Source organism: Triturus cristatus, chromosome 2_2 (assembly GCF_964204655.1).
Source record: "Triturus cristatus chromosome 2_2, aTriCri1.1, whole genome shotgun sequence".
Classification (NCBI taxonomy): Eukaryota; Metazoa; Chordata; class Amphibia; order Caudata; family Salamandridae; genus Triturus; species Triturus cristatus.
Genome location: NC_140582.1, coordinates 401,845,377 through 401,859,471, shown reverse-complemented (window position 1 = coordinate 401,859,471; position 14,095 = coordinate 401,845,377).

The following is a 14,095-nucleotide window of genomic DNA, read 5'->3' as shown; positions in this document are numbered from 1 at the left end:
ATCCATGGCCCCATCCCCCAGGGCAAACTTTAAAAAGAAGTGAAGGGGCACACAGCCACCCTCCTGAGACGTTATTGGCCCTGTGGACCCCATCTCTTGGGGCCGATTTGCATATTAAAGGGGAGGGGCAGTTGTCCTCCCGTTGCCTAGCCTTTCTAGTCCCGAGGGGGCCCAATCCCCCAGTGCTGAATGCCAAAAAAGGGGAGGGGGTTGGGGTTCTGGCAGAACATGTAACTCGTGCCCTCATCATGCACTGCTGATTTCCACAAACATTTCATCATTCATGACCTGTTCTATGACATCAATAATAACATCACTGCAACATGTGAAATGTCATAATTGATGAAAACACTGTGCATGGTAGGGGTGCAAGTTATAGTTACCTTAGGGTAGTAGTTATAGATACAAGAGATAACGATTACTGGTGAATTTCAGTGGTTATTTGGGTTTGGAATGTTATGATGGCACTGAAATGTTTACCTAACTATAGCATCACTCTTACCTTTGTTATATATATTTACTGAAAATATCAATGGTTAAAGTGGCATTATATTTAGGTGAAAATGTTAGTTAAACCATAGCATTTCAAACTCAACAACCCACTGAAACTCACCAGTTATAGTTTACTGAGCTAACTAGAACTTGTGCCCCTACCATGCCCAGTGTTGTCGTCAATTATGTCCTTTGAGATGCTATTAGCATGTCATTGAAGGCGTCATGAGTGATCCAGTCTGTGAAGTCATAAGCAGAGCATGACGGGGGCAGACGCCCGAGTTAGCTCAGTAAACGTTATCTGGTGAATTTCAGTGTTTTTTAATTTAAAATGTAACACACATTCTCACCTCCCTACATCACTTTAACCTTTGTTCTTTTCTGTGACTTTCTGATTTTTTAATGCAAAGTAAAATATTATAACTATGCCTAACTATAATGTCACTTTAACCTTTGTTTTTTTCAGTGAATTTTTAGGGTTAATGTAAAGTAAGATGTTTACACATACCCAGCCCTCGCCAGGAGGTCAAAGCTTCGTCTTCTTCCGTGCATGGCATGGAGCTGAGTGCAGGGTCTTGAATGAGGCCAGGACCTGCACCCAATCCCTTGGGCAGCCAACTCCCCATGGAAACCCACCCACCTCTGTAAACTTTGTATTTTCTGTGAATTTCTATGGTTTTTAACTAGTGGTAACAGGAGGAGGAGTTGGTTCCCAAAGACATCCTTGGGGGCCAACTACCCCTCCAATTGCCTTCAGTAAGTCCCACACAGGTAGATTGCTGAGACCTGGTAGGAGGCCACGGCCCCTTTCTGCACCTCTCTGCAAATGTGCCTTCTGGTACACTACTAGTAGGGGGATGAAGTTGCCATGGCTATTGAGCGTCCTTGGAGGCCAACTACCCCTCCTGTTACCTCCAGCAAGTCCCACACAGTGGGTTTGCTAAGAGATTTTCGGTGAACATGCCCCCTTTCTCCACTACTTGGCAAACGAGCCTCCTAGTGCACTACTAGTTGGGGGATGAAGTGTCCTTGGCTCTTGAGGGTCCTTGGGAGCCAATTAGCACTTCTGTACCCTCCAGTAAGACCCACACAGGTAGATTGCTGAGAGGTCGTCGGAGGCCATGTCCCTTTCTCCACCGCTCTGCAAACGCACCTCCTAATTGACTACTGGTTGGTGAAAGAAGTCCACGTTAGTCCTGAGGCCCTCAGGAGGCAAGGGGACCTCATCCCTCCACCAGCAGAGCACCGAGAGGTGCGTTTGTGAGTGGCGGAGAGAAGGGGCATGGCCTCTGACCACCTCTCAGCAATCTCACTGTGTTGGGCTTACTGGAGGTATCAGGAGGTCTTGTTGGCCCCTATGGATCCTCAGCAGCGAAGGGAACTTCATCCGCCACCCATCAGCGCACAGGAGGGGTGTTTGCAGAGTGGTGGAGCAAGGGGGCAGGCCTCCAGTAAGTTGCCAGCTTTATTTATTTATTTTAGGAAGAGGGGCCTCTTGGCCCCCCTTCCATGGACCATTTTGGGCCATGGGTACCCCATCCCCCAGGGCCTGACCCTTTTTTTTTAAATAAAAAAAAGGGGTAGGGCCGTGAGGCCCCCCCTTCTCGGGCCGATTTTGGAACCAGGTACCTCATCCCTAGGGCCCAACCTTTATTTTCTTTTTATAATTGAAAGGGAGGCCCTATTCCCGGGCTATTTTATGGGCCAGGGATCCCATCCCTGGAGCCAGGCCTCAATATATATATTTTTTAAGTGGAGGGTGACCATCTCCAGAGGCGAGTCCTTAATATATTTATTTTAAAGGGGATGGCGGCCCATGCCACCCGCCTCTCGGGGTTGATATTGACCCCGGGGACCCCATCCCCTGGGGTCCTGAAGGTCCCGGTGGTCCCTGCCAGCTCCCCATCTCCTGTTGGAGCCCGCATTACTTTGAGACCCAGGGAGCTGCTAACATGAAATGTCTGTGGGCAGGCAAACACATATACTCTGCTTTCATCAAGCAATAGTATTTTCTGCTCTCCCTTGCTGAAAGCAGAGGCTTTGCTATGCTTGCCAAGCCATAGCAATGCAGGACATTGCTGAAGCCGGCCCTGGGGGTGGGCGTCTAGTGCTCCAGGAGGAGGGCTGCGGTGCCCCACTACAATGTTAACTTGACCCCCTTCAATGGTGAGGTTGTGCTCTGGGGAGGTGGTGGTCCCGTGGCAGCAGGGGAGGTTGTAGGGCCTGCCCTGCATTACATGTAAAAAACAGAGTGCCCCGAGCAGGTGGTGGTCCCCAGGGCAGTGGGGGAGGCCGTAGGGCCTGCCCCGCATTTAAAAAAAATAATCTATGTGACCCAAGGAGATGGCGGACCCTTGGTCAGTGGGGGCATTAGGCCTTCCCAGCATTTCATTTAAAAAACAGTGTGCCTGAGGAGGTGGTGGTCCTGCTGAGGGGCCGGGCAGGCCCCACCCTATTTTTATTGTTTGCTGCCATGGGGTGGTGGCAGTCCGCGGGGCTTTATAAGCCGAAGGGGGGACCTATAGCCCCCCTTCTTCATGCCACTGGGATTTTGCCCACCGGGTGCTTTAATAAAAGACTTCAAGGAGCCTGTGTGTCATTTTTTTTAAAAAATTGCCGTGGATTTGTGGATCCACCTGCGAGTCTGTGGCATAAGATTTTTACAAAATTATTTTTACCTTCAGCGAGGTCCCCGAATGATCCGCCATCATAACTTGGGGGTCAGGATATTCCTACCCTGCCCCCTTTTCTTTATTTCTTACTTTTTTTATGGGACTCTGCTTCAAGCCAAGTCAATACTTCCTGGTTGAAGTGTTGGCAGCCAATGACATTTTAGTTAGTCCATGCTTTCTGCCAAATTTTTTGTAATTCTGTTCAGCAATTCGGGCTGTAGTCTTGTTCAAAAAATGAAAAATCCCTTTAGACTTAACATGGGGAAAACGTGTTTTGGAACCCCCTTTTTTCTCAGTCCCACTTAACGGATCAACCAGAAGCTCTCAACACAGCAGCTAAACCAAAAAAGGGAAGTTTTGTGAAGATTTTGCGGAGTATCGTCAAGCGGCGCTTAACTTATTTGCAAAACAAAAAATGCTTTTCCTATGGAAAAGCAAACCTGACAATAACTACCTTGCAAAAAAAAGAAAATATATATATGTACATATAGGACATTGACAAAGGCGTGTAGCCGAAACGCGTCTGTCAGGTGTTTGTTTTTGTTTGTGGCAAATAAATCTATGTAAATATACATCTCCTGGTGTGCGCCTCAACTACAATCTGTGAGAAGGGATCATCGAATGGGAATATATATATATAAAACCTACTGGCGGTTGCCAGTAGGTAGTTATAGTTAGGACCTATTTTCCAAAGGAAATCAGCAACAATCTATTCCCAATACCTTTGGCGCCGATTGACGAATCTTTGGGAAATGTTCAAAACTTTTGGCCAGCTCCGGTCCGCTCCTATCCTGAAAGTCTCGGGTTGATTCGTGTAGCGGGGGCCAAGAAAAAAGGGGGGTCCCAAAACGTGTTTTCCCCATGCAATTTCCCATAGGACCTTTAGCCGCAGCTACAGCTCGAACTGCTGAACAGAATTACACCAAATTTGGCAGAAAGTTAGACCTTGGTTCAGAGTCGTGCCTTTTGCTTAAATGGTGTAAATCCGTTCAGTAGTTCCTGAGAAAATCAAACGTAAAATCACATATATATCTGGGCGGAGCCTAACCACACATCTCATCGTGAGATCTGATTGGCTGTCAGCACTTCATCCAAGAAGTGTTGGCAGCCATCTTGGGACCATAATACATGATAGCACCTCATTAAAAGGCATTGCAGTTAATGGAAAGTTTTAAGACTTTAGTTACATTATAAATCATTTGTTGATGGCACCATACTCATTTTAGGAATTGTGGTATGTTCTAAGGTGATTTTACCATGTGAAAAAGCCTTCTGCTGGGATATCATGAATCAGGTTTGAGAGAAAACTATTTTCTCATGCTTTTGCCACAGAGGTTTGGAAGGTGATCTATAAGCTAAACTGAGAGCTTATTTTCTGTAAATTCACATTATCTTTCTCAGTCATGTGAGAATGAAGTCTGACATTCTCAGTAAAACATGTACATCTAACAAGGGCAGAGACTGTCAGTTGATTCCTTTGTGTTCTACTGCAGCTTCCCAGAGTGTTCCAAAGAACAACTAGAGCGCTAACAGTCCTACTTAACAGTCCTACTATGGCAAACGTATGGCACACCTGAAGCCATCTTGATTGGAATAAAGTGGTAAATCTTAAAACATTTAATTTAAAAAGGAACAAAATGAGGGGGTTCATTTTGCCAAAGAAAGTATGATTAGTGCTGCAGAAATAAAAATTAGGGCACATTTTGAGTGACTTTTCAAATCCTCTTCTATTTCATTAAAAAATTCTGACATGCAGACTAAAACATGCACTTTCAATACCAACAGCAGACTTCCCTGGTGAGCAGCAGCTTTACTACAGTGATCTAATGAGCAACTAGAGTGCTAACAATCTAAATGAATGGCAAATGTGTGATACATCTGAATGCCTTCTTGATGGAATCAAAGTAAAAAAACTGAAAGTATTCCTACTGAGGAGACTGTAGTAAATGAGGACATTAGGACATTTCATAACAAATAAGTCTCCCAAGATGGCCACCAGAGACAGAGGAGCCCAAATGTAGCACAAATATCACCCAGATGTAGCCCAAGTATAGCCCAATGACAGAATGTCCCAGAGTGTTCTAAAGCACAACTAGAGTGCTAACAGTCTTACTTATGACAAAAGTATGGCACACCTGAAGCCATCTTGATTGGAATAAAGTGGTAACACTTAAAACATTTAATTTGCAAAGGAACAACATGAGGGGGTTCATTTTGCCATAGATATTATGATTAGTGCTGCAGAAAGAAAAATTAGGGCACATTTTGACTTCTCAAATCCTCTTCAATTTCATAAAAAAATTCTGACATGCAGACTGAAACATGCACTTTAAATGCCAGCAGCAGACTTCCCTGGTGAGCAGAAGCTTTACTACAGTGATCTAATGAGCAACTAGAGTGCTACCATTCAGAATTTATGGCAACTGTGTGACACATCTGAATGCCTTCTTGAAGGAACCAAAGAAAACAAGCATTGAAAGTGCAATAGGTCTCGCCCTCATTTAAGTTTAAGCAATTCTGTTTGTAATTAGGTGGATTTTTAGCTTTGCTTTTATTCGTTTTTCAAACTTTCATGTACATAACATGCATATGCATGCATATATGTATATGTATATGTATGCAAGCATTTATATTTGTATTTATATAGATATGCAGATTATATATGTTTTTATATGTATGTATATATATGCATATATATATGTATATGCATATATATATATATGCATATGTGTGCATGTAGAGAGAGGTAGAGAGAGGTAGAGAGAGGTAGAGAGGTAGAGGTGTAGAGGTAAAGAGGTAGAGGTAGAGAGTAGTAGAGAGAGAAGAGGATGAGTAATAGAGAGTAGAGAGTGAGTAGTAGAGAGTCGTACAGAGTAGTAGAGAGAGTAGAAGAGAGTGAGTAGTAGAGAGTAGTAGAGTGAGTACTAGAGAGTGAGTAGTAGAGAGTGAGTACTAGAGAGAAGTAGAGAGTGAGTAGTAGAGAGCAAGTAGTAAAGAGTGTGTAGTAGAGAGTGAGTAGTAGAGAGTAGTAGATACTGAGTAGTAGAGAGAGTAGTAGAGAGAGAGGTAGAGAGTGAGAAGTAGAGAGAGTAAGAGAGAGTAGTAGAGTAGTAGAGAGTGAGTGGTAGAGTGAGTAGTAGAGTAGTTGAGAGCGAGTAGTAGAGAGTGAGTAGTGGAGAGTGAGCAGTAGAGAGTGAGTAATAGAGAGTGAGTAGTAGAGAGTAGTAGAGAGTGAGTAGTAGAGAGAGTAGTAGAGAGAGAGAGTAGTAGAGAGTGAGTAGTAGAAAGTAGTAGAGTGAGTAGTAGAGAGAGAGTAGTAGAGAGTGAGTGGTAGAGAGTAGTAGAGAGCAGTAGAGTGAGTAGTAGAGAATAGTAGAGAGTGAGTAGTAGAGAGTGAGTAGTAGAGAATGTATTAGAGAGTAGTAGAGAGTGAGTAGTAGAGAGTGAGTAGTAGAGAGAGTAGTAGAGAGTAGTAGAGAGTGAGAAGTAGAGAGTGACTAGTTGAGAGTAGTAGAGAGCGAGCAGTAGAGAGTGAGTAGTGAAGAGTGAGTAGTAGAGAGTAGTAGAGAGCGAGTTGTAGAAAGTGAGTAGTAGAGAGTGAGTAGTAGAGAGAGAGTAGTAGAGAGTAGTAGAGTGAGTAGTAGAGAGTGAGTAGTAGAGAGTGAGTAGTAGAGAGAGAGTAGTAGAGAGTAGTGGAGAGTGAGTAGTAGAGTAGTAGAGAGTGAGTGGTAGAGAGTAGTAGAGTGAGTAGTAGAGAGTAGTAGAGAGTGAGTAGGAGATTGTGAATAGTAGAGAGTAGTAGTAGAGAGTAGTAGAGAGTGAGCAGTAGAGAGTAGTAGCGAGTGAGTAGTAGAGAGTGAGTAGTAGATAGTAGTAGAGAGTGAGTAGTAGAGAGTAGTAGTAAAGAAAAAGTAGTAGAGAGTAGTGGAGAGTGAGTAGTAGAGTAGTAGAGAGTGAGTGGTAGAGAGTAGTAAAGTGAGTAGTAGAGAGTAGTAGAGAGTGAGTAGTAGAGAGTGAATAGTAGAGAGTAGTAGTAGAGAGTAGTAGAGAGTGAGCAGTAGAGAGTAGTAGAGAGTGAGTAGTAGAGTGTGACTAGCAGAGAGTAGTATAGAGTAAATAGGAGAGAGTGAGTATTGAAGAATGAGGAGTAGAGAGTAGTAGAGAGCGAGTAGTAGAGAGTGAGTAGTAGAGAGAGAGTAGTAGAGAGTAGTAGAGTGAGTAGTAGAGAGTGAGTAGTAGAGTGTGATTAGTAGAGAGATAGTAGTAGAGAGTAGTGGAGAGTGAGTAGTAGAGTAGTAGAGAGTGAGTGGTAGAGAGTAGTAGAGTGAGTAGTAGAGAGTAGTAGAGAGTGAGTAGTAGAGAGTGAATAGTAGAGAGTAGTAGTAGAGAGTAGTAGAGAGTGAGCAGTAGAGAGTAGTAGCGAGTAAGTAGTAGAGAGTGAGTAGTAGATAGTAGTAGAGAGTGAGTAGTAGAGAGTAGTAGTAGAGAGAGAGAAGTAGAGAGTAGTGGAGAGTGAGTAGTAGAGTAGTAGAGAGTGAGTGGTAGAGAGTAGTAGAGTGAGTAGTAGAGAGTAGTAAAGAGTGAGTAGTAGAGAGTGAATAGTAGAGAGTAGTAGTAGAGAGTAGTAGAGAGTGAGCAGTAGAGAGTAGTAGAGTGAGTCGTAGAGAGTAGTAGAGAGTGAGTAGTAAAGAGTGAATAGTAGAGAATAGTAGAGAGTGAGTAGTAGAGAGTGAGTAGTAGAGAGAGTAGTAGAGAGTAGTAGAGAGTGAGTAGTAGAGAGAGTAGTAGAGTAGTAGAGAGTGAGTAGTAGAGAGTGAGAAGTGGAGAGAGTAGTAGAGAGTAGTAGAGTGAGTAGTAGAGTAGTAGAGAGTAGTCAGTCAGTGTCAGTCAGTGTCAGTCAGTGTCAGTCAGTCAGTGTCAATGTCAGTCTGTCAGTGTCAGACATTCAGTGTCTGTCAATCAGTGTCTGTCAGTCAGACAGTGTCAGTCAGTCAGTGTCAGTCAGTCAGTGTCAGCTAGAGCAGCTCTGCTGACCTGGTTCTCTGGCTCTAAAGCAGCTCTGCTGACCTGGTTCTCTCCCTCTAAAGCAGCTCTGCTGACCTGGTTTCTCTGGCTCTACAGCAGGTCTGCTGACCTGGTTCTCTGGCTCTAGAACAGTTCTGCTGACCTAGTTCTTAGGCTACAGAGCAGATCTGCTGATCTGGTTCTCTGGCTCTACAACAGCTCTGCTGACCTGGTTCTCTGGCTCTAAAGCAGCTCTGCTGAGCCGGTTCTATCGCTTTAAAGCAGTTCTGCTGACATGGTTCTCTGGCTCTAGAGCAGCTCTGCTAACCTGGTTCTCTCCCTCTAGAGTGGCTCTGCTGACCTGGTTTTCTCCCACTAAAGCAGCTCTACTGACCTGGTTTCTCTGGCTCTACAGCAGCTCTGCTGACCTGGTTCTCTGGCTCAAGAGCAGCTCTGCTGACCTGGTTCTTAGGCTCTAGAGCAGCTCTGCTGACCTGGTTCTCTGGCTCTAAAGTAGCTCTGCTGACCTGGTTCTATGGCTCTAAAGCAGCTCTGCTGACTTGGTTCTATGGCTCTAGAGCAGCTCTGCTGACCTGGTTCTTTGGCCCTAAAGCAGCTCTGCTGGCCTGGTTCTCTGGTTCTAAAGAAGCTCTGTTGACCTGGTTTCTCTGGCTCTACAGCAGCTCTGCTGACCTGCTTCTCTGGCTCTAGAGCAGCTCTGCTGACCTAGTTCTTAGGCTGTAGAGCAGCTCTGCTAACCTGGTTCTCTGGGTCTACAACAGCTTTGCTGACCTTGTTCTCTCCCTCTAAAGCAGCTCTGCCGACCTGGTTCTCTCGCTCTAAAGCAGCTCTGCTGACCTGGTTCTCTGGCTCTAGAGCAGCTCTGCTGACCCGGTTCTTAGGCTCTAGAGCAGCTCTGCTGCCCTGTTTCTCTGGCGGCTCTAAAGCAGCTCTGCTGACCTGGTTCTATGGCTCTAAAGCAGCTCTGCTGACCTGGTTCTCTCCCTCTAAATCAGCTCAACTGACCTGGTTTTCTGCCTCTAGAGAAGCTCTGCTGACCAGGTTCTATGGCTCTAGAGCAGCTCTGCTGGCCTGGTTCTTTGGCTCTACAGCAGCTCTGCTTACCTGGTTCTGTGGCTCTAAAGCAGCTCTGCTGACCTGGTTCTCTGGCTCTAAAGCAGCTCTGCTGGCCTGGTTCTTTGGCTCTAAAGCAGCTCTGCTGGCCTGGTTCTCTGGCTCTAAAGCAGCTCTGCTGACCTGGTTCTCTCCCTCTAAAGAAGCTCTGCTGACCTGGTTCTCTCGCTCTAAAGCAGCTCTGCTGACCTGGTTCTCTGGCTCTAGAGCAGCTCTGCTGACCTGGTTCTCTCACTCTAAAGCAGCTCTGCTGACCTGGTTCTCTGGCTCTAGAGCAGCTCTGCTGACCTGGTTCTCTGGCTCTAGAGCAGCTCTGCTGACCTGGTTCTCTGGCTTTAAAGCAGCTCTGCTGACCTGGTTCTCTCCCTCTAAATCAGGTCTACAGACCTGGTTATCTGCCTCTAGAGCAGCTCTGCTGACCAGGTTCTATGGCTCTAAAGCAGCTCTGCTGTCCTGGTTCTCTGGCTCTAGAGCAGCTCAGCTGACCTGGTTCTCTGACTCTAAAGCAGCTCTGCTGACCTGTTTCTCTCCCTCTAAAGCAGCTCTGCTGACCTGGTTTCTCTGGCTCTAGAGCAGCTCTGCTGACCCGGTTCTTAGGCTCTAGAGCAGCTCTACTGACCTGTTTCTCTGGCTCTAAAGCAGCTCTGCTGACCTGGTTCTATGGCTCTAAAGCAGCTCTGCTGACCTGGTTCTCTCCCTCTAAATCAGCTCTACTGACCTGTTTTTCTGCCTCTAGAGCAGCTCTGCTGACCAGGTTCTATGGCTCTAGAGCAGCTCTGCTGGCCTGGTTCTTTGGCTCTACAGCAGCTCTGCTGACCTGGTTCTGTGGCTCTAAAGCAGCTCTGCTGACTTGTTTCTCTGGCTCTAGAGCAGCTCTCCTGACCTGGTTCTCTGGCTTTAAAGCAGCTCTGCTGACCTGGTTCTTTTGCTCTAAAGCAGCTCTGCTGGCCTGGTTCTCTGGCTCTAAAGCAGCTCTGCTGACCTGGTTCTCTCCCTCTAAAGCAGCTCTGTTGACCTAGTTTCTATGGCTCTATAGCAGCTCTGCTGACCTGCTTCTCTGGCTCTAGAGCAGCTCTGCTGACCTAGTTCTTTGGCTGTAGAGCAGCTCTGCTGACCTGGTTCTCTGGCTCTACAACAGCTCTGCTGACCTGGTTCTCTAGCTCTAAAGCAGATCTGCTGACCCGGTTCTATGACTCTAAAGCAGTTCTGCTGGCCTGGTTCTCTGGCTCTAGAGCATCTCTGCTCACCTGGTCCCTTGGCTCTAAAGCAGCTCTGCTTACCTGGTTCTCTCCCTCTAAAGCAACTCTGCTGACCTGGTTCTCTCGCTCTAAAGCAGCTCTACTGACCTGATTTCTCTGACTCTACAGCAGCTCTGCTGACCTGGTTCTCTGGCTCTAGAGCAGCTCTGCTGACCCGGATCTTAGGCTCTAGAGCAGCTCTGCTGACCTGGTACTCTGGCTCTAAAGCAGCTCTGCTGACCTGATTCTATGGCTCTAAAGTAGCTCTGCTGACCTGGTTCTCTGGCTCTAGAGCAGATCTGCTGACCTGGTTCTCTGGCTCTAGAGCAGCTCTGCTGACCTGGTTCTCTGGCTCTAAAGCAACTCTGCTGACCTGGTTCTCTCCCTCTAAATCAGCTCTACAGACCTGGTTCTCTGCCTCTAGAGCAGCTCTGCTGACCAGGTTCTATGGCTCTAAAGCAGTTCTGCTGTCCTGGTTCTCTTGCTCTAGAGCAGCTCTGCTGACCTGGTTCTCTGGCTCTAGAGCAGCTCTGCTGACCTGGTTCTCTGGCTTTAAAGCAGCTCTGCTGACCTGGTTCTCTCCCTCTAAATCAGGTCTACAGACCTGGTTATCTGCCTCTAGAGCAGCTCTCCTGACCTGGTTCTCTGGCTTTAAAGCAGCTCTGCTGACCTGGTTCTTTTGCTCTAAAGCAGCTCTGCTGGCCTGGTTCTCTGGCTCTAAAGCAGCTCTGCTGACCTGGTTCTCTCCCTCTAAAGCAGCTCTGTTGACCTAGTTTCTATGGCTCTATAGCAGCTCTGCTGACCTGCTTCTCTGGCTCTAGAGCAGCTCTGCTGACCTAGTTCTTTGGCTGTAGAGCAGCTCTGCTGACCTGGTTCTCTGGCTCTACAACAGCTCTGCTGACCTGGTTCTCTAGCTCTAAAGCAGATCTGCTGACCCGGTTCTATGACTCTAAAGCAGTTCTGCTGGCCTGGTTCTCTGGCTCTAGAGCATCTCTGCTCACCTGGTCCCTTGGCTCTAAAGCAGCTCTGCTTACCTGGTTCTTTCCCTCTAAAGCAACTCTGCTGACCTGGTTCTCTCGCTCTAAAGCAGCTCTACTGACCTGATTTCTCTGACTCTACAGCAGCTCTGCTGACCTGGTTCTCTGGCTCTAGAGCAGCTCTGCTGACCCGGATCTTAGGCTCTAGAGCAGCTCTGCTGACCTGGTACTCTGGCTCTAAAGCAGCTCTGCTGACCTGATTCTATGGCTCTAAAGTAGCTCTGCTGACCTGGTTCTCTGGCTCTAGAGCAGATCTGCTGACCTGGTTCTCTGGCTCTAGAGCAGCTCTGCTGACCTGGTTCTCTGGCTCTAAAGCAACTCTGCTGACCTGGTTCTCTCCCTCTAAATCAGCTCTACAGACCTGGTTCTCTGCCTCTAGAGCAGCTCTGCTGACCAGGTTCTATGGCTCTAAAGCAGTTCTGCTGTCCTGGTTCTCTTGCTCTAGAGCAGCTCTGCTGACCTGGTTCTCTGGCTCTAAAGCAGCTCTGCTGACCTGGTTCTCTGCCTCTAGAGCAGCTCTGCCAACCTGGTTCTCTGGCTCTAAAGCAGCTCTGCTGACCCGGTTCGCTGGTTCTAAAGCTGCTCTGCTGACCTTGTTCTCTGGCTCTAGAGCAGCTCTGCTGACCTGGTTCTCTGGCTCTAAAGCAGCTCTGCTGACCTGGTTCTATCCCTCTAAAGAGCTCTGCTGACCTGGTTCTTTGGCTCTAAAGCAGTTCTGCTGACTTGGTTCTCTCCCTCTAGAGCAGCTCTGCTGACCTGGTTCTATGGCTCTAAAGCAGCTCTGCTGACCTGGTTCTCTGGCTCTAGAGCAGCTTTGATGACCTGGTTCTCTAGCACTAAAGCAGTTTTGCTGACCTGGTTCTCTGGCTCTACAGCAGCTCCGCTGACCAGGTTCTCTGCCTCTAGAGCAGCTCTGCTGACCTAGGTCTCTGGTTCTAGAGCAGCTCTGCTGATCTGCTTCTTAGGCTCTAGAGCAGCTCTGCTGACCTGGTTCTCTGGCTCTACAACGGCTCTGCTGACCTGGTTTCTCTGGCTCTACAGCAGCTCTGCTGACCTGGTTCTCTGCACTCACGATGCATGCACCCGACTTCGATAAGTTTATTATAGGTACAAATATAATATTTTTATGAATATCTTAGATAATCTCTTGCCCTAATATGTATATTAAAGACACATACATATCATTATGAAACATACATTTTTTTTGCGGGAGTCGCGCACCCAGCGTGCTCCAGTGCGTATATGATGTCACGCGCACCGCGCAAGCATCTCGTACCGTAATGCGCATGTGTCGCAAATGCGCAGGAGCAGGAGTCATGGACTGGTTGCCTACCAATCACGCACATCACGTATATTAAATGTATATGATGTAACTGAAAGACACGCAGCCGTCATGGGTACGCTTTGAGTGCGCGATTCCGAAAAAAAAAATGTTTTTTTTTATTAAAGAAAATAATATAAATGTACTAAAATAAAAAGTGGAAAACCACAAAATTAATCAAAATTTCAGTTTGAATTTTTTTTGCAGAAAAACATATAATGGTTTTTAAAGAATAAAATATTATAAATAAACAGTTAAAAAACTGTAGAAAAGCAGTACAAAAATAGGTACAACTACTATCACACTTACAAATCAGCATTTAAAAAACCTTTGAAATTCACTGAAAAAAAACATAGGTTTCAGAGACGTTATAGTTAGAAATTAGCATTTAAAAAAGCTTTCAAATTCACTGAAAAAACCATAGGCTATAGTTAGCTGGCCATTTCACTCGTGCAAAACCATAGAAATTCCTCCGTTATAGTTAGTTCTGCTAACTATAACTTGCGCGCCCGCAATGCACTGCTGATGATGTCACATATTGCATCATTCATGACATTGTCAGTGACATCACTGATGACATCACTGATGACATCACTGGTGACATCATCCAGTGAATGTGGTTTAGTTTGAAATTTAAATATGTATTATATATATACCAATCTGTATTGAAGATTGAGTGGATATATAACTGTCTGGATGGAGGATTTAGTAGCTGTCTGACTGTCTGTTTAAGTGAGTAATTAAAAGTGTCTCACTTAATACATGGATTAGTAACGAAACTATGTGAATATGTGCAGCACTGTCTCTTTTGTTGTATAACATGCTGCATCAGTTGGTCACTAACTACATGAGTGTGTATATTAGTTATTGATTAGTTGGGTGTGTATTTGTATGAGACACTGAGTTTGTATGTGGTTGGATGGGGTGTGTGCAACTCTTTGCATACATGTGTGAATGGTTGATTGACTATGTGAATAGGTTTAAGAGTGCATGTGGAAATTAGTGAAATGGCCAGCTTGCTATACCCCTGAAACCTATGGTTTTTTCTGTGAATACATATATTACCTACTGGCGGTTGCCAGTAGGTAGTTATAGTTAGGACCTATTTTCCATAGGAAATCTGCAACATTCTATTCCCAATAAGTCTGGTGCCGGTTGACGAATCTTCGCGAAATTTTTCAAACTTTCGCCCTGCTC